Source organism: Phocoena sinus, chromosome 8, assembly GCF_008692025.1.
Source record: "Phocoena sinus isolate mPhoSin1 chromosome 8, mPhoSin1.pri, whole genome shotgun sequence".
NCBI lineage: Eukaryota > Metazoa > Chordata > Mammalia > Artiodactyla > Phocoenidae > Phocoena > Phocoena sinus.
This window is the reverse complement of record NC_045770.1, coordinates 40,635,773-40,654,727: the sequence shown is the minus strand read 5'-3', so window position 1 is coordinate 40,654,727 and position 18,955 is coordinate 40,635,773. Positions and strand designations below refer to the sequence as shown.

Genomic DNA, 18,955 nt, shown 5'->3' with positions numbered 1-18,955 from the left:
ATCTTTTTCCATCCCCTTACTTTCAGTCTGTATGTGTCTCTAGGTCTGAGGTGGGTCTCTTGTAGACAGCATATATAAGGGTCTTGTTTTTGTATCCATTCAGCCAATCTGTGTCTTTTGGTGGGAGCATTTAGTCCATTTACATTTAAGGTAATTATCGATATGTATGTTCCTATTCCCATTTTCTATATTGTTTTGGGTTCGTTATTATAGGTCGTTTCCTTCTTTTGCATTTCTTATCTAGAGAAGTTCCTTTAGCATTTGTTGTAAAGCTGGTTTGGTGGTGCTGAACTCTCTCAGCTTTTGCTTGTCTGTAAAGGTTTTAATTTCTCCATCAAATCTGAATGAGATCCTTGCTGGGTAGAGTAGTCTTGGTTGCAGGTTTTTCTCCTTCATCACTTTCAGTATGTCCTGCCACTCCCTTCTGGCTTGTAGGGTTTCTGCTGAGAGATCAGCTGTTAACCTTATGGGGATTCCCTTGTGTGTTATTTGTTGTTTTTCCCTTGCTGCTTTTAATATGCTTTCTTTGTATTTAATTTTTGATAGTTTGATTAATATGTGTCTTGGCGTATTTCTCCTTGTATTTATCCTGTATGGGACTCTTTGTGCTTCCTGGACTTGATTAACTATTTCCTTTCCCATATTAGGGAAGTTTTCAACTATAATCTCTTCAAATATTTTCTCAGTCCCTTTCTTTTTTTCTTCTTCTTCTGGAACCCCTATAATTCGAATGTTGGTGCGTTTAATGTTGTCCCAGAGCTCTCTGAGACTGTCCTCAGTTCTTTTCATTCTTTTTTCTTTATTCTGCTCTGCAGTAGTTATTTCCACTACTTTATCTTCCAGGTCACTTATCCGTTCTTCTGCCTCAGTTATTCTGCTATTGATTCTATCTAGAGTACTTTTAATTTCATTTATTGCGTTGTTCATCGTTGCTTGTTTCATCTTTAGTTCTTGTAGGTCCTTGTTAACTGTTTCTTGCATTTTGTCCATTCTACTTCCAAGATTTCGGATCATCCTTACTATCATTATTCTGAATTCTTTTTCAGGTAGATTGCCTATTTCCTCTTCATTTGTTAGGACTGGTGGGTTTTTATCTTGCTCCTTCATCTGCTGTGTGTTTTTCTGTCTTCTCATTTTGCTTATCTTACTGTGTTTGGGGTCTCCTTTTTGCAGGCTGCACGTTCGTAGTTCCCGTTGTTTTTGATGTCTGTCTCCAGTGGCTAAGGTTGTTTCAGCGGGTTGTGTAGGCTTCCTGGTGGAGGGGACTAGTGCCTGTGTTGTGCTGGATGAGGCTGGATCTTGTCTCTCTAGTGGGCAGGTTCACGTCTGGTGGTGTGTTTTGGGGTGTCTGTGGCCTTGTTATGATTTTAGGCAGCCTCTCTGCTAATGGGTGGGGTTGTGTTCCTGTTTTGCTAGTTGTTTGGCATAGGTTGTCCAGCACTGTGGCTTGCTGGTCGTTGAGTGAAGCTGGGTGCTGGTGTTAAGATGGAGGTCTCTGGGAGATTTCCACCGTTTAATATTATGTGGAGCTGGGAGGTCTCTTGTTGACCAGTGTCCTGAAGTTGGCTCTCCTACCTCAGAGGCAGAGCCCTGCCTCCTGGGCTGGAGCACCAAGAGCCTTTCATCCACACGGCTCAGAATAAAAGGGAGGAAAAGTAGAGAGAATTATTAGAAGTATGAGGAAAGAAAGAAGGAAAGGAGGAAAGGAAGGAAGGAAGAAAGAAGCAAAGAAGGAATGAAAGGAGGGAGGGAGGGAGGAAGGAAGGAAGGAAGGAGGGAAAGAAGGAGAAAATGTAGAGAGAATTAGTAGAAGTATGAGGAAAGAAAGAAGGAAAGGAGGAAAGGAAGGAAGGAAGAAAGAAGCAAAGAAGGAAAGAAAGGAGGGAGGGAGGGAGGGAGGAAGGGAGGAAGGAAGGAGGGAAAGAAGGAAAAAAGACAGAAAGAAAGAAGATACAGTAGAAATAAAATAAAGTATAATATAGTTATTGTACTAAAAAATATTTAGAAAGAAAAAAAAAAAAAGAACGGATAGAACCCTAGGACAAATGTTGGAAACAAAGCTATACAGAGAAAATCTTACACAGAAGCATACACATACGCGTTCACAAAGAGAGGCAAAGGGGGAAAAATCATAAATCCTGCTCCCAGAGACCACCTCCTCAACCTGGGGTGATTCGCTGTCTAAAGGAGGGAAGGAAGGAAGGAAAGAAAGAAAGAATGAAGGTAAAGTACAATAAAGTTATTACAATTAAAATTAATTATTAAGAAAAAAATATTTTTTTTTAAGAAAACCATGGACGGATAGAGCCCTAGGACAAATGTTGGAAGCAAAGCTATACAGGGAAAATCTTACACAGAAGCATACACATACACGTTCACAAAGAGAGGCAAAGGGGGAAAAATCATAAATCCTGCTCCCAGAGACCACCCCCTCAACCTGGGGTGATTCGCTGTCTAAAGGAGGGAAGGAGGGAAGGAAAGAAAGAAAGAAAGAACGAAGGTAAAGTTCAATAAAGTTATTACAATTAAAATTAATTATTAAGAAAAAAAATTTTTTTTTTTTTAAAAAAACCATGGACGGATAGAGCCCTAGGACAAATGGTGGAAGCAAGAGTATACAGACAAGATCTCATACAGAAGCATACACGCACACATTCACAAAAAGAGGAAAAGGGAAAAAAATCACAGATCTCGCTCCTAAATTCCCCCTCTTCAATTTGGGATCACTCCCTGTCTATTCAGGTATTCCACAATGCAGGGCACATCAAGTTGATTGTGGAGCTTCAATCCGCCGCCTCCGCGGCTGCCGGGAGAGACCTCCCCCTCTCCTCCCTGCTCTCACAGCTCACAGGAGCTCAGCTTTGTACCCGGCCCTGCCCCTGCGCGCAGATCGCTGGAGGGCGTCTGTTTTTTGCTCAGACAGGACGGGGTTAAAGGAGCCGCTGATTCGGGAGCTCCAGCTCACTCAGGCCGGGGGTTGGGGGATGGGGGAAGGAGGGGCACTGCGTGCGGGGCGGGCCTGCGGCGGCAGAGGCGGCATGACGCTGCGGCAGAGGCCGGCGTGACGCTGCACCAGCCTGAGACCCGCCGTGCGTACTCCCGGGGAAGTTGTCCCTGGATCCCGGGAACCTGGCAGTGGCGGCCTGCACAGGCTCCGCGGAAGAGGGGCGCGGAGAGTGACCTGTGCTCACACACAGCCCCCCTGGTGGCGGCAGCAGCAGCCCCAGCGTCTACCCGCCCGTCTCTGGGGTCCGCGGTTTCAGCCGCGGCTCGCGCCCGTCTCGGGGGCTCGCGCCCTCAGCCGCGGCTCGCGCCCGTCTCTGGGGTTCGCGCTTTTAGCCGCGGCTCGCGCCCGTCTCTGGAGTTCCTTTAAGCAGTGCTCTTAAACCCCTCTCCTCGCGCACCAGGAAACAAAGAGGGAAGAAAAAGTCTCTTGCCTCTTCGGCCGGTGCAGGCTTTTCCCCGAACTCCCTCCCGGCTAGTCGTGGCGCACCAACCCCTTCAGGCTATGTTCAAGCCGCCAACCCCAGTCCTCTCCCTGCGCTCCGTCCAAAACCGAAACCCGAGCCTCAGCTCGCAGCCCCGCCCGCCCCGGCGGGTGAGCAGACAAGCCTCTCGGGTTGGTGAGTGCCGGTCGGCACCGATCGTCTGTGCAGGAATCTCCCCGCTTTGCCCTCCACACCCGTCGCTGTGCACCACTCCGCGGTCCCGAAGCTCCCCCCTCCGCCTCCCGCAGTCTCCGCCCGCGGAGGGGCTTCCTAGTGTGTGGAAACATTTCCTCCTTCACAGCTCCCTCCCACTGGTGCAGGTGCCGTCCTTATTCTTTTGTCTCTGTTTTTTCTTTTTTCTTTTGCCCTACCCAGGTACGTGGGGAGTTTCTTGCCTTTTGGGAGCTCTGAGGTCTTCTGCCAGCCTTCAGTAGGTGTTCTGTAGGAGTTGTTCCACGTGTAGATGTATTTCTGGTGTATCCGTGAGGAGGAAGGCGATCTCCACGTCTTACTCTTCCGCCATCTTCCCCCGTCTCCCCTGAAGATGATTATAGTTTTTTTGTTTTTGTTTTTTCTGCTTCCTATATTGTTTCATCTGTGCTACCTTTTTCTATTTGTTTTGGTCTCTCTGATGTTAAAAGTTTCCCCAAATCTCTTGTTATTCTTATTTTGCTCATATTTAAGAAAGAGGACTTAAAATTGTGAGAAGAGAGAATAGGGCTTATTAAAGACTTGGCTTCACTGAAGGGTAATTGAGTAGAACACAGCCATTTCATTAGGGGTCTCCCAAGTGCAAGTAGTTTATTTTGTTTTTCTCATTTTCCTCTTTGGCTGATCACTTTCCTCAGAGAGGAATCCTCTAATCTCCTGCCTTTAAATATGACTGCCAGCATTCTAAGAGCTGAGCCATGGAAGAGGTTGTTTAGAATAGAGGTTTTCATTCAGTTCCCCTGTTTTTGGTATGGTACTCCATCCTCCTTTCTGCTGAATGCCCTAAGTCCGGAGACCTCTGGTTTGACATCTCCAGAGAGTAAACCTCTAGTTTTCTGCCAGATTCAAGAAGAGGCAGTTATCCAGCTGGGGAATGGTATAGAGGGAAGGATCTGGGTACACCCTATGTAGATGTTCAATCAACACTCTGTTTTCTTCCCTACCTGTTCCCCAATATTTTGAAGTACTTGGTGGATTCAATTCCTGAGCTTTCTTTTTTGGACATCCCTGGCATAAGTTGACATACTTCTTAGCTTCAGCTCTTGTAAGCTTAGATTTCAGCTTCCCCTGGCCTAAGTAGTCAGTCACCACTAATCCATCAGCTTTCCAGCTGCCAAAATTACACCACTGTCTTCCTTCTTGTTCTTTCTCTTCCTGTTCCCTTCCCTTTCTCTCTCCTCCTTCTCTCTCTCATTCTCTCTCTCTCTCTTGCAATCTCTCTCTCTCTTCCTCTCTCTTTCTCTATCAATATCTACCTCCCTCTCCCCTCTCCTTCTATTTGTGTGTGTGTGTGTGTGTGTGTGTGTGTGTGTGTGTGTGTGTGTGTCTATCTCATCTTCTATTGACATTGTAGTGGAATTTCAGGAGAGGAGAGTAGGGAAGGCATGTTTCAATCTGCTGTATTAGTCAGAAATCCTTTGTTACATATTCTTTCTTAAAATATTGTCAACACCCTGTGGTCCAACAGATAGAATTGAAATTATGTTTTTCACAATTTACAGGGCTGATTTTATCCACTTTCAACAAATGAGATCTTCAGTACTAACAAACTGGTGTTCCTGTTGGGCTTTTGATCATTATGTTGAGATTTGGGTAAGGTCTCATCTCCATTCTCTTCCAATCTCAATCCAATGTTTATAGCTAAAAGTTAAATCTCTCCATGTTATGCACACTTGCTACCTTCTAATTATATAAGCAATACGTGTTTATTTTAGCAAGTTTGGAATCACAGAAAGACACAAAGAAAGAGTAAAAAATTACTTGTAATTATTCCTCTTTTTCAATGTAATGTGTAAAACTCACTCCTCTGCAGTCCACTAGGCTCATTTCCAACCACCTACCATACCTCTGTAAGTACTATCAACATTTTCATCTGTAAGCTTCTAGAAACTTTTATGCTCACACCTACGTATGTAAGATTTGGTCGGTTTCTCCCAAAATAAAAAATCATGCTATATATATCATTGCTTGCTCTGTTTTTTTAAATTAATGATATATCAACAATGCTTTTCTAAGTTAGTATTTTTTAACGTACCTCATTATTTTTAATGGGTATCAATATGGTTTTAAAATACATTCACAAAGTAAAAGAAGTCCATTAATTCTTGATACTCCTTTCCAAAAGGTGGAGCCTAATTCCCCTCCCCTGAGTGTGGACTGAATTTAGTGACTCGCTTCTAATGAATAGAATGTGGTGGAAGTGACATTATGTGACTTCCGAGACTAGATCATAAAAGGCATAGCAGCTTCCCCTTTTCTCTTTCTCGCTCAGATCACTCATTCTGAGAGAAGCCAGTTTTTTGTCATGAGGACATTCAAGAAGCCCTGAAGAAAGACCTATATGGCCAGGAACTAAGGTCCCATGCCAACAGCCAGTGAGGAACAGTGGCCCTCTGACAGTACACATTCAAGTGAACCATCTTGGCAGTGGATTCCCCAGCCCCACTGAAGAAAAGAATGCCATGGGAGGGAGAGGAGGAGATAAATTAGGAGTTTGGGATTAACATATATACACTATTGTATATAAAATAGATAAACAGCAAGGACCTACTGTATAGCACAGGGAACTGTACTCAATATCTTGTAATACCTATAATGGAACTATAATGGAAAATAATCTGAGAAAGATTATATATATATATATATATATATATATATATAAAACTGAGTCACTTCACTGTACACTTGAAACTAACACAACTTTGTAAATTAACTATACTTCAATTTACAAAAGTGAAAACAGCCCCACTGACATCTTGACTATAATCTCATGAGAGACCCTGAGCCAAAGGCACCCAGTTAAGTTGCTTCCTGATTCTTGACCCACAGCAATTGTGATATAATAAATGGTTGTTATAAGCTGCTGTGTTTTGGAGTAATTTGTTACACAGCAGTAGATAACGATACTGAGTTTGATACCTGAAAGTTGGGTGCTATCCTAATAAGTACCTAAAACTGTGGAAGTGGCTTTGGAACTGGGTAGTGGGCAAAGGCCGTAAAGGCTTTGAGGAGAGTGTCAGAAAGTGTCAATAGAGGCCTGGTTGCCATAGGGTGAGAGCTTACAGGAAAGTGAGGAACAGCTTTAGGGAAACTGGAGAAAAGGGGATCCTTGTTACATAGTGGCAGAAAGTTTAGTAAGACTGTCCCCTGTGGTAATGTGGAAAGTAGAAAATGTACCTGATGTGCCAGGTGATCTAGCTAAGGACATTTCCAGGTAAAATGCTGAAGGTGCCACCTGGTTTCTTCTTGCTGATTGTAATGAAATATGAGAGGAAAGAGAGAATCCAAAGGAAGGATTGTTAAACACAAAGAAGCCAGAACTGGATGGTTTTTTAAAATTCTGTCTTTGCAGACGGCAAACAAAACTAAAATGAAGAAATGGGTTTGTAGCAAAGATCAATTCCAGGCCACTGCCAAGAAAGCCTAGTTTAGAGATGAGGCTAGGAGTATAGCTTTAAAATACTTTGCTTATGACCTCAGGAAGATCTAAGATGGTGCCTTAGAGAACTGTTCAAACAACAGAGCTTTGAAGAAGCTAAAGGATACAATCCTTCCATAGTTCAGCAGAAGCTCAAGGTAGAGAAGAATTTACCTTGAAGAGATCTGTGGGTGTGGCTTTTGTCTAATGAAGTGAACCCTGAAAAGATTCATGGGAGGCCCACAGAGTTTCTAAAAATAATTATAATTACAGAAATAACACCAGCTTAGAATGAAGGAGATAGTACACAATGAAAACAGGCATTTGGAACTCCAAAATTTTACTGAGAAAACTACACAGCTCCAAAATAGGCTAACTTTCAAGGAATGAATCAGGAAAGTAGAAAATGTACCTGATGTACCAGGTGACCTTCAGAGGTTCTTGAAGCCAAGAGCCATGAACAATCATTCCTGGTCAGGAGTAGGAATGAGTTTGAATCAAGAACTTCTAACATGTAGCTGAGTGGATTTCAGAATTGCTATGGAACAGTGACTGCTTTGGACATCCCATTTTTTTCTCTTTTTGAACAAGAATGTCCAGAGTGGTTATCCTGTGTCTGTCCCATATATACATATACATATATATACATACATATATATATATATATATGTATGTATATATATAGGATGAGTTATCCCCTCATGTATGTATTTATGTGTGTGTATATGGGTGTATATATATATAGATAACTTGTCTCTTTAGTTCACAGGGCTTGAGATCTAAGGAACCATACTCAAGGAGTTTCACTTAAGGAATGACACCTGACAAGCCGAAGCCTCACCTGGATCTGATTAAGTTGACATGTTTCTGGACTTTAAACCAATGCAATAAATTGTTGAAACAGGGTTGGTTGGGGGGTGTTGGAAGGGGATGAGTATATTTTCTATGTGAGAATAATTTTAATCTGTGGCCAGAGGACAAGTTAAACAGTTTTAAAGTACATCCATAAATCATTCAACACCCTTCCCTCCAAAAATGGAGCCTAATTCACTTTCCCTTGAGCTTAGACTGGATTTGGTGACTTGGTGCTAATGAATAGAATATTATAGAAATGATAATGTGTGATCTCCAAGACTAGTTCATAAAAGGCATTGCAGCTTCCTTCTTGCTGTCTTTTAGATCATCTTTCCTGAGAGAAGCCAGCTGCCATGTCATGAGGATGCTCAAGAAGCTCCATGGAAAGATTCACACGGCCCATGTAGAGAGGGACTGAGGTCCTCTGCCAACAGACAGGAGTGGGCCATCTTGGAAACAGATCCTTTAGTCCCAGTCAAGTCTTCAAAGCCTCCAGTCCTGGTCAACATCCTGACTGTAATCTCATGAGAGACTCTGAGCCAGAAGCACCCAGCTAAGCCAAAACCAAATTCATGACCCTTAAAGAAATAAGGTAATAGATATTTGTTGTTTTCAACTGATAATTTGGGGGGTAATTTGTTACACAGCAATACATAGCTAATACAGGTGTACACTATTCTGTTGCTCTCCCCCTTCCTTTTTTGCTATTATAAACAATGCTGCAACAAAACCTCTTTATATGTATATCTTTATGTCCTCAAGAAATTATTTCAATAGGATAAATTCTTAAAATTGGAATTTTAGGCTTGCACATTTTAAATTTAGGTAGATATTGTTAAATTGCCTCCCCAGAATAATTGTAACAATTTATACTCTCCCAAACAGTAGATGAGAATGTCTCTCTCTCTTTGCCAATTTTAAATGTTATTAGTCTTTCTAATTTTTCTCAGTCCTATTTGATAGTTTTATTAATTTGTATTCTTTATTGGTGAGGATGAGCATTTATGATTTGAAAAAAGCACCTTGCTTATCATATGAATTTCTCTTTGCATGCTCCTATCCCTTGATCTTTCCTCTCCCACAATGCCTAGCATATAGTTCACATTACATAAATGTGCTGTTTTTGAATGGATGAATAATGGAATAGTAAACGAAATTTTGACACACAGAAAGTCTTTATTTAACCCCATGGGATTGACTTTTAATTGGGAAAAATACCTTAGCAACCAATTAATTTAATTACCTTTCCCTTTCCTTTTATCAATATTTAATTATCATTCAGGTGTTCTCTGAATAAGCTCTTTATTTTAACTTGTCCAGGCTAATTTGCTTCTAAAAGTTTTTCTCTCTGAATATATAAAACACAGCAGAATAGTTATATAACGAATAATAACACTACAATAGAAACAACCATGTAGTGATGCTAATTCCAACTGTTCTTAGGTACCTACTGAGTGACAAGCACAGCACATTAAATACATCATTGACCTAATTTAATATTTACTACAGCCCTGTAACTACTGTTATTTCCCACTATGGAAAGGAGGAAACTAATATTCAGTGAAATTAAATAAATTAGCCAGTCATATGGCTGTTAAATAACAGAGTTGGGATTCAAACTCTCGTCTGTCTGAATTCAAAGCCCATCTTCTTTCTGTAATGCTCAGCTGAATTTCTCAGAAATAAATCACTTGTATAGTTGTATTTTAATATTGTATATTCAAAGGAAAAGAAGGGTTCAAGATAAGAATTCCACAATTTTAAATGATGGACATTGAAATTATATATTTTTTCCTGCTTGGAGGGCACTGTCTACTGCTATTGATTCTTTTTTCAGAAGAATGAATTTCCTTTCCTTCATTGTTAACAAACCTAATTCAGCCATCTACAGGTAAGTGACTTAGCCCCAGTTAAAGTGAGAAATGCAATTGAAACATTTAACAATGAAAAGAGAAAAAAAAAAGAAAATGTGGTTTCTTCTCACAATGATCATCAGTCTCTACCATCTAAGGATCTATGTCAAGCTGAGAAAATTCTCCCAGTCAGTTCAGATATAGGACTGCATAATGAATTTCGGCACAACCCCATGATAATGAGATTGATGCCTTCTTTACAAAGCAATTTACAAACTTTCAGAGATAATTTTGGTTTCTGGATGTTGAGGTTACCATAAACTGAAGGCAAGTATACTTTTCAGGTGACACTCCACAATGTTCCATCAGAATGATGTAAATTTATTTTTTAGAGATGATCAATCCCTAAATTGTCAAAAGTTGTTTTCTAACAAGTTTTCTGTAGAATCAAGCACCGTAGAATGCAAGCAGGTGGGGAGTAAGTGGCTCTCTATGTAAGGGCACTGGGAACTAGATTTCATGGTACATATTTCTCTGCTTCCTTTTCTGAGACACATCTAAGAGGTTTCATCATTTTTGTCCAGGAAAAGGAAAAGAGAAAAACGTTCTGGTTTTCTTTTTTCCTATTGAATGTGGCAAACTCATGTTCCCTCAACACTGAACTCAGATGCCTCCTGGAATAACGTTTTATTATAGGCATAACAACTCATATTAGGTAGCAACAGGGACAGTGCTAACATGCTTTATACCAGGAACGAAAAGAGGCATAATGGTGGCAACATGATGAGTAGTCTTGCAACACAAACCTAAGAAACAAAGGTACTAGGAGTCACTTTCCTTCAACCTTCATGTTGTTTCACATGCTCAATGAAGGGTGACACTAAAATGGATAAAACACTGGTATCTCTCTAAAACAGGAGCTGCAGTCTCTCATGGTGATGATAGAATGTTTATCCATTGAAATCTGTTTCTTCATGTATCTCTAATTCAGTTTTACTCAGCTACCTGCACATTAACCACTGTTTATAGGATAACTAGGAAACATGACACTCAGAGATACACAGAAAGGAATTCTCAATTCATAGAAGTCATTTCAATAAAATTAAATAACAATAAAATAATGATAGTTAGATTTCCTAATATAAAATCTGTGTTCTAAATATATTTTAAAGCCATATTCTCTTACTCTACACATTGCTATAGTCTGTTCTTTAATCTCTCACTAACAACACTATCTATAGCAGATGGGGGCTGATCTTGAAGCATTATTTATTTAACTCATTCATAATTTTTACTGTTGCTGTTTCTAAAAATAAAGAGCTGAGGAAACCTAAAGAACATTTATATATAATATGATATGAAAAAATTTAAATAATGTAGAAAAGACTTCCATTTCTGGCAGCATGTTTGATTAGGTATACTGAACAACCCTCCTTATCAAAACAAATAAAATATAAAATATAAATATATCGCTGAGTCGGAAAGAAAGAACGGAACTGATAGATTTATAAACCCAAGTAGAAGCAAGTCCTCTAACAAGGGAGTGAATGCTAACAGCAGCTTTGCCCTGAGTGTTTCTTCTTACAGTGTGATGACTATGGGCAGAAGGGCAATGGATATAAAGCCCAGGACCAGCCCAGGTGAGGATTCCAATAGAAGACCCCTGCAAAAAACTGGGATCCCCAAAGTCTACTCTCACTATAAAAGTAAATGACAGACAAAGAGTAAACTTTAATGCATACAAATTTTTAAAAAGTGATTTAGGGGGTTGAAGGATCCCAGGATGGAATGCAAAATGTGACATTCTAACTGTATTATAAATGTATGAAAGAGGTAAGGGGAAAAGGTACTGATCTAAGTAACTTTAGGTATGAATAGAATCTGTAAAAAAGGCAAAATTAACTGTACCTAAGTACTGTACTCTAACTGATAAAGTTGTTTTTCAGAGGATACAGGTTAACGCTTCCAATACTGTGATACCTGTATACTTATGCAGTTGAGTAATTAAGTAAATAGATGGTGGATGGTGGGAGCCAGTTTTTTCCTGTTGGAGTAGAAGTTTACACATAAGCAAGGAGAGGAGGTTAGAATGATCCACATAATAGGTTAGTTGGAGATTACAATGGGAACTCATGTTTAGCCTAATAAAGAAACAAATGGTTACGTACAGAAGCATTCATAGATACTTGTAGATATAGATATTTATAGATATAGATGAGCCTGGAACATCTTATAATGCCAGAAAGTCATGAAGTGCTTCAAAAAAACCCCAAACTAAACTAAACTAAAACCCACAATGATGAGAGTATGTCAAAGGGACATAGAAGTTAACTGAAAGAATTCCCGATGGCCAAAACTGGAACAATTTGAGAAACAAACTAAATAAAAAAGCTTTGAATTATAATTCAAAGTATACAATAAATATCCATGAGTCCATACAGATATAAATAAATGAGAGAGAGGAGACAAAACTTCCATGCAGAAGAATTTCAAATAATTTATATAGATACCCTACCCTTAAGGAAGTGATGGAGCAAAACTCCTTACTCCTTAAGTGTGGGCTCTACATAATAACTTCCATCCAAAGAGCACAGAGTGGAAAGGGAGGGGAGAGTAACTTTACAGTGGGGAGACCTGACAAACACTATCTCAATCAGGTGACCAAGATCAACACCCACAGTCATAAACCATGTTGACAGTAGGTACCCTTGATATAATGTGATGAAAATGGCAGTTTACTTCTGTGATCTTCTTCCCCCAAACCCATAATCCCAGTCTAATCATGAGAAAAACACAAGACAAATTCCAATTGAAGGACATTCTACAAAATACCTGACCAGCACTTCTCAAAACTGTCAAGATCATCAAAAACAAGGAAATTCTTAGAAGCTGTCACAGCCAAGAGATGCCTAAGCAGACATGATAACTAAAGGTAATGTGTTATCCTGGGTGGGATCTTGCAACAGAAAAAAGGATGTTAGGTAAAAACTAAGGAAATCTGAGTAAAGTACAAACTGTAGTTAATAATAATACAACAGCATTTGTTTATTAATTGTAACAAATGGACCATACTAATAAAAGATGTCAATAATAAGGGCTATTGGATGTGGGGTATATGGGAACTCTCTGTATTATCTTCATAATTTTTCTGTAAATCTAAAACTATTCTAAAATAAAAGACACTTATTTTTTGTAACAAAAATGGAACAGCAGAACACATACCTATCTTAACTTTGACCCTAAGTGAAGGAAAATTCTTTCTCTGGAAATTTGTATCATAAGTTGTCCCTACACTTATTTTTCATTCATTCATATTACCTGTGTTGTCTTAAAAATCTCCTGTCAAAAATTTAATATAAAATAATTTGGGGTTTGTTATGCCGGAAGGCAACTCTCAAAAGCAAATGCAAATCCTCTGGAAGAATTTAACCTCAATTCTAGCCTCAAAGATGTCCCAGAAATAAATCCTCCCCCAAATTATCTTATAGTCAAAACTCATAAAACATACAAGAAGTTAAGATAACATGATAAGAAATAGCAGTAATAGATCCCAAAATTTCAGATTGGAATTATAAGACACAGAATAAAAAATGACTATGATTAATATGTTTAAAAATTAAAAGAGAAACCTGAACACTTTGACAAAGAAATGGAACTTATAAAAAGTGACAAAGATGATTTGTGAAATAACCAAATTTCAAATTCAACAAATACTTCTTGAGTACCCACTAAATGCAAGGGCATGTACTAGATACTTTCATATATAGTATCTATTTTTATTTTCATAACAACAAATAATTCTATTAATAAGTACTAAAGTTGTAAACCTTCATCTTAAAATATTTTCCAATATTTTGTCTTTTCCCTACAATCTGGAAAATTTCTTCTGATCTATTTTCCAGTTCACAAATTCTCTCTGTACCTGTATCAAATCTACTATTACACACATCTGCTGTGTTCTTAATTTTTGTTATTAGTAATTTTTTTAGCTTTAGAATTTCTATTTGGTTCCTTTTCAAATACACCAAGTTGCTTTTTATATTTAGCACTCCTTACAGATTTTTCAATCTTATTTTTATTTCTTTAATCATATTATCCATATTTTTATAATCTTTGTCTGATTCCAATATATAAATCTTCTGTGGTTCTGTTTCTGTGGTGTGTACTTTCTACCAGTTTTCCCTGATGGTATCTTGTTTCCTGCTCCTAGATTATATTTGCGTCTGTTCTGCTATTTGAGAAATTATTCTTAGGAAGAATTTGAGGACTAGAATGATTTTAATCTTCACCAGAGAAAATTTTTGCTAACATTCTCCAGGTGTTTTAATCTACCAGTCCAACACTGCCTTATCCATGCTCAGAGACTGAGATTGTCCTGAATTACTTAGGTGATCCAAAGCTGGGCTGCAGGTTAGTGAGAGGACTGATTTATTTCCACTTCACCATTTTCCTGAGGGCAAAGCTCTTTGGGATTCCAGCTTAAAGGCAGAGGGTATTTATTGACTCCTTATCTGGGGTGAGCCCAGGCTTTGTCTTTTGGCCGCTTTGCTTCCCAAGACTACCAGAACTGCCCCTCAGTTTTGTGGTTATTCCTTCCAGAACATCGAATGCCTTCCAGGCAAAAGCAGCATTGAGCTCTGGGCTCACTTCTCTAGGTTCTTGCCTTTCTTCGATTTTGACCCGATAATTTCTCACTATCATATTAGCTCGAGACCTGAAAGGTTTTAACAGAGATGAGCTTTTGGAAAGAGTTGACCCCTGGCTCCAAATTTGTCTTCCCCATTGGGAACATTTCACTTCAGCATTAACCCTGCCATGCCTGATTCCAGGAAATAAGCTGTTCCATCTATGAAACTTTAGCTCAAGACTGTAAAAAATCTTTGGTTCCCTTTAATATCCAAGAGAGGGTTACATTTCCAAAACCACAAAGCAAAACACTAAGGACCTCTAAGAAGGAAAACTACAGGAAAAAATCATGGAAGCCATTTTCCAAAAAATTTAATTTTGTTTTCTGAACCTAAAATGAGATCCGGTGTTCCTAATTCCCATCAGGAGGACGTGCTTCTGTGGCACCTGGGCCCCTGGCCAGCCGACACAAAGAGGCCCTCCCATCAAACCTGAATTGTCTGAATTCTCTTTGGAGAAGCAGCCCTGATGAGGAGAATTGACAGGACTGTGAGTCATGATGCAGTGAAAGGCCTCACCCTGCCTGGCTAAGGGGCCTAGTTATGCTTTTCTCCAATCCCTCTCCCAATGCAGAGAAGGTTAATGAGGATTTTGAGGGAGGAGACTTTCATAGTCCCTCTCAAATCACACCCAAATTACTTAGAATCTCTCTCATTGTATGAGGCTTCACACTTAACAAAAGGCTTTAGTACATTGACCAGGCACCTGTATTCCAGAGCTATGCTGTCCAATATGGTAGCCACCAGTCACGTGTGGCTATTCAACACTTGAATGTGGCTCTAGGAACTGATTGTGCTGGAAGTATAAACTACACACCAGATTTTGAAGACTAAGTATAGAACAAAAGAATGTAAAATATCTCAATTTTTTATACTGACTATATGTTGAAAACATATTTTGGATATGTTGGGTTAAATAAATATACTATTCAAATTAACTTCACCTGTTTCTTTTTACTTTTTAAGTTTGACTACTAGAATATTTTAAATTACATGGGTGGATAGGTGGTATGCATTATATTTCTATGGGACAGTGCTGTCTCTAGGGTGGCCTTGGTTCTAAAGACCGAATCTCCTTTTCCTGAATGGCTATTTTCTCAACTGGAGTATGCATTGAAGCATCTCCAGAAAACTCCCTCAACCTGCTTCCACTTATAGAAGTGGCAAGATACCATAAGGAAAAAACCTGGATTCTAATCTCTATTTTTGTCATTAACTAGAAATAAAACTAGTCAAATCATTTTAATTCTTTGGGTCTGAGTTTCTTTATATAAAATGAAGGGTTGGACTAGGTGCCCTTAATGAATTCTTCCAATTCTATGGTTATTTCATAATTATTATTATTAAAATTTTTTTCTAAAATATTTTCCATGCATAAGGTAGTCATAACTTTTCATTGTAATATATATATAATTTTTTAGCCTTCTTTTGAAAATGATATAAAAATAAATATTCCCATGTTGATAAAAAGACAGACATAAAGATAATTTATATAACCTTCCATATATTAAAGTTGTATGTTTGTTTTCTGTACTACTATTATAAATTTTGGCATGAAAACTGTTTTCTTAATGAAGGTTTTTCAATGTTTAAGGTTCAGTCTATAATGATTATTATTTCTTCTACATAATTCATCCCTTAGCTTTTCTTCCAAAGACCATCCTCGATCCTCTCCTCATCCCTTTCAAAACAATTTCACCTGAAAAGATCTAATAATAGGTACATTTCAGGGTAAATTCAAGGCTTTGCAGTTCTTACTTGATGGCGGGGAGTCATGGAGCAGTGAGGAGGGGGGGAGGGTAGGTCTTTGCATTTTAAGTTTTAGGTATCACCCTGAAATGAAACCTTTATTCCTATTAAATTGAATAGGGTATTTCTATTCTGTATTGAAATTTTCTTTAAATCTGTCATAGTATGTGAACTCTCACATGCCTATGCTTTGCAAGCCCTGCTCACATTCATTCTTTCTTGTGAAAATATGGCTTTAAATACATCTACAGTTACCTGTGCCAGATTCTTACTGCTAAAGAAACCTACTCAACCTCAATTTTAGGACAGAGTTTGAAGAGCACTGGATTTGAAGTAAGATGATCTTGGTTCATATCTTAGCTGCACTTGAACTAGATGTATCCTCTTGGACAAAATTTTTTTATTCTCTCTAAACCTTAGGTTCCTAATATGCTAAAAGGAGCTATAATAACACCTGTTACACTTGTGTTGCATGGTACATTTTGAGCATATAAGGAACTAATGAACATAAAAGTACTTACCAATGGTAAAGAGCTACACAGCGTGAGTGATATTGGGTATCCTGAAACTTCATTAAATTTCATTCCTAGTTCCATTTTCCCTTCCTGGGGTCAGAATAAATACATTGATCCATTCAGTTTAGACAAGAATAGAGAATATGACTAAGGTTTACAGAATAATGGAAGGTCTCAAGTTAAGACAAAATGATCACTTTCTTCATTCAATCATAATGAGAACCATGAAACACTTATTGTTTTAGGTATCATTAAGTTTTAGGTATCACCCTGCACTAATGACCTGAGTTACTTTAACACAATTCATCTATGAAACTCAATTTGTCAAGAAACAGCAAATGTTTTTTTGAAATTCAGGTGGAATTTGGATGGCGGAATTGAGGTCAGTATTAAATTGATAGCCATATTAAAGTAACAAATTAATGTTAATATTATGAAAGTGGAGTGCAAATAAAAGATTTTAAGAATTAGGAATTAATCGACTGAATGTATTGCAAGGAATTGTCCCTAAAATAGATGCTAGAAAATTTTCCAAACACAAAATCTAAGTGCTTAAAATATCACTCGTGGTATCAGTAGAAAAAAAAAAAGGGTATATATATATGTGTGTGTGTGTGTGTATACGTACAAGTATTTATGCATATATTCTTTCCTATCATTTCTTTGAAATCAGAACCATGAGACAGAGCTTCTGTCATCAATTATACTTGGAATTTGGTGAAAAAAAGAAAGAATTTGGAATCAATCACTCTGAGTTCCGTCCGTGTTCCCCCCCTTAGGAGGTATTTCCTTCTCCCTAGAAGGGAAGCAACACTATCTGCTCCGTCTAACTCGCAGAGTTGCTCTAAGGACCCAATGCGCTGGACGGGAAAGACAGGTACAGTTGCTGCTGAAAGTCCAGCTCTTCCTAGCTGGGGACACTTGGGCGACTCGAAAGGCAGCTCTCTTTGCCGTAAGTCTATTTCTTTTTCGTATCATTTCAAATGTGGGTAAGAGAGGGGGGAAGCCAGGGGGATTTAAGGAACCTGGATGCAGAACCCTCCCTCCCCCCAGCTGTTTACACTTTGTTCCCTCGTTATTTCATTCATTCGACAAATATTTCTCGGAACCCGTCGAGTGCCGGACACTCTGCTAAGCGGTGGGAGCCACAAAGAGGACAGCACCCAGAATGTGGTCGCGGGGAGCCCTCCGCCTGCTGAGCAGACCCCACACGCAGAACTGCAGGGCGGCGAGGTCCCGGGTAGGCCGGCAAGGCGCGCCAGCCGCGGCCTCCCGCGGGTCAGCCCGCCGCGCCGCCGAGCCCATCCCCCGCCTCACCCCCCGCAGCAGCGAGTTCGGCCGCGTCCCCATGGCAGCCAGCGGTGGCTCTGCGGCGGCGGCGGGCCGGGAGCTAGAGGCCGTAACGGCCTCGGAGGCCGCGCGGCGGGCGGGCGGGCCCGGGAGGCGGGCGGCTGGGCCCCTCGGGGAGGGCCGGGCTGGCGGTGGCCCCGGCGTTCCTGCTCTCGGGGCTTCAGACCTCTCGGGAGAGCGCGGCGCGGCGCAGGTAACCTTCCTCGCACCCTCGACCTTTAGCCCAGCTTGCCCAAGAGGGGCGGGGGACCCCCAACAGACAGGCTGTTCCGCGGAGGCTGGCCTTGAACCCTCCTGGGGGGCGCGGGCTGCGGGGCGGGTGGAGAGAGGCTCGGACTGACCCTGTAGAATTCAGAACAGAGATTTTCCCTAAACTGGAAGGTCTGTGTTCTAGTTGTGTGGCTTTGGGCAAGTCACTTGGCTCGTCTGTGCCTCAGTTTCGCTGATGTTAAAGTGAGGGATTTGAGAACCTACAAAATGAAATTATTCATCTCAACGTATTGGTCAAGTTTTCATTGCCCATTCCTGCTCCTCGCCCTTCTGCTCCACTCTCAATTCCAGGGTTTCTCTTTAATCCCTTTGATTTGACAGGGACTTGAGCCCGCCTATCTTCCTCCTCTTTCTACCATCTTGAATGCTGTTTAACTTTTATTCAGAGGAGTCAAAGTCCTTTTCAATATTTGTCCATTTATCCTCATAGATTTTTTTCTTTTTAATTAAAACTACGTTGCTGGGAAAACCTTTTTTTTTTTTTTACTTTAGGAAGTACTAACATCCCTATTTTGTCAAAAGGGTGAGCAGGTGCCCACAGAGCCACTGAGGAATTGTTAAG

At 39.9% G+C, this 18,955-nt stretch overlaps 1 protein-coding gene across 4 annotated transcripts in view; it reads left to right on the top strand.

Moving 5' to 3' along the window:
* DEUP1 (deuterosome assembly protein 1) overlaps window positions 1-18,955 on the top strand; it is a 233,610-nt gene that overhangs the window by 112,299 nt on the left and 102,356 nt on the right. For 2 of the 4 annotated variants that reach the window (XM_032639856.1, XM_032639855.1), the window contains 5 exons: window positions 5,201-5,291; window positions 7,879-8,563; window positions 9,809-9,862; window positions 12,600-12,756; window positions 17,553-18,013. The gene's annotated coding sequence lies outside the window, so the exon portion shown is untranslated. Of the gene's footprint in view, window positions 1-5,200; window positions 5,292-7,878; window positions 8,564-9,808; window positions 9,863-12,599; window positions 12,757-16,333; window positions 18,014-18,248; window positions 18,317-18,955 lie in introns of those variants that run through there. The other 2 variants (XM_032639858.1, XM_032639859.1) reach the window with 2 other exon arrangements.